The 1850-nt window shown below is 41.3% G+C and overlaps 1 pseudogene across 1 annotated transcript; it reads left to right on the top strand.

The window, feature by feature from the left end:
• The first annotated feature begins 771 nt into the window (after positions 1-771).
• On the top strand, positions 772-1380 carry LOC308518520 (ras-related protein Rab-9A-like; annotated as a pseudogene). The gene has a single exon. The product of its transcript is annotated as a ras-related protein Rab-9A-like (transcript).
• Positions 1381-1850: the final 470 nt, after the last annotated feature.

Here is a 1850-nt window from a genome sequence, read left to right on the forward strand (position 1 = left end):
TCTTTAGTTTTGTGTTCTATTCACCATTAATCCTGGGGTGCAGCCACCCCTGGGAGGGAAACATTAACAGTTCTGAGATCCCCCATTATGAATGCTTCCTCATTGAATAGCATCCTGGAACCACTGCTGAGACAGTTTTAATTTTGCCTCCAAAATAACTCGATCTTTAGTTCCTAGGGCAGTTAGCCCAGAACAAAATTATATTCTCCGAATTGGATACTTAGTCTAAACCAAAAAGAGTTGGCAAAGACACTGCAGGGACTCAGTGGCATTGAGGAGAGGTAGATACCTCCTTGGTTTGAGCTGGATCCGTTTGCCAGAGTTTATGCCAGTTGTCTGGAGGCCATGGCCTATGAACTTCAAATCAATTGGGAAATAGTTATTGGAAAGATTTTTTTGGACTATGAATTTTCTAGATGGGGGCAGAAATCCATCTATGCATACTTTCTCCTCTCAGAAAAGGACATTGAAGATATTGTTGCTTGACATTGTTCCCTGGGCACTGGGTGGGGGCAACCCCGCCACCTTGTCTAGCCTGCCGGGTCCCCAACCCTCTCACTTTTCTCATTGCACTTGGACAGGCCAGCTGGGAACTCCCAGACGTCCTCTGTGTGGCCAAGAGAAACTTCCTGTGTTCCTACAATGAGGGTGGCACAATGGTGAACTGCTTTCCTCTGTGTCTCAGTAAATCTTCCCAAGAACCCTAGAGATAATGATGATGCTTGAACTGAACAATTAAAGGTTCTGAAATCAAAGATCTTGAGGTTAATAATGGCAGGAAAATCACCACTTTTAAAAATAATTCTTCTTGGGGATGGTGAAGTTGGGAAGAGTTCTCTAATGAATAGATAGGTGACTAATAAATTTGGTACCCAGCTCTTCTATACAATAGGTGTGGAATTTTAAAATAAAGATTTGGAGTTAGATGGACATTTTGTTACCATGTGAATTTGGGACGCGGCTGGTCAAGAGCAGTTTAGAAACCCGAGGACACCACTTTACATCGGTTCTGACGGTTGCCTGCTCACGTTTAGTGTCAATGATTCTCAAAGCTTTCAGAAGTTGAGTAACTGGAAGAAAGAATTTTTTATTACCAGATGTAAAAGAGTCTGAAGGCTTTTCTTTTGTGATTTGGGTAACAGGGTGACATAGGTGATCGGCAAGTATCTGCAGAAGAACCTAAGCCTGATGAAGGAATAATGGGGACTACCTTTACTTTGAAACAAGTGCAAAAGATGCCACGAATGTCACATCTGCCTTTGAGGAAGCCGTTGGAAGACTGCTTGCTACTGAGGATGGGTCAGACCACCTGATTCAGACAGATATGGTCATCTGCACCAAAAGCCCAAGCCTAGCTCATCTCGCTGCTTATCATTATAGAGGCTGCTTGAGCCTTTTAACAAACTCACACATACACACAAGGTGGAGAGAATTAGCGTTTGCAGCAATGGGTCATCTACTCATAAAATTGCACTAACCACACTGCTGCTTCATCAGTGGGTGGGAGAAGGGACGCATCCACTCATGGACAAAACCATTTACTCAATAATGGTGCCTTACATTTATAAATTGTAACGGTTGTCTAATTACATTTAATTTAAATATGTTACAGAGCTAATAAATGAGATGACTAAGACTTTAATTACAACAAAATACTTGAATACTCAAGAAGTTATTGTTTTTTGTCCCTGGGAAAATGGAGAACTACTTTTTATGCATGTATAGTGTGTCCCAAAATTCACGCAAGATTTGCAATTCAATTCAATTGCATATCTTGCGTGAATTTTGGGACACCCTATATATTTCTATGTAAGTAGTGCTCTATTCCTTGTTCAGGGAAAAATTCCTAA

The sequence above is a fragment of the Myotis nattereri genome (genome assembly GCF_964212035.1).
Source record: "Myotis nattereri genome assembly, chromosome: 4".
Classification (NCBI taxonomy): Eukaryota; Metazoa; Chordata; class Mammalia; order Chiroptera; family Vespertilionidae; genus Myotis; species Myotis nattereri.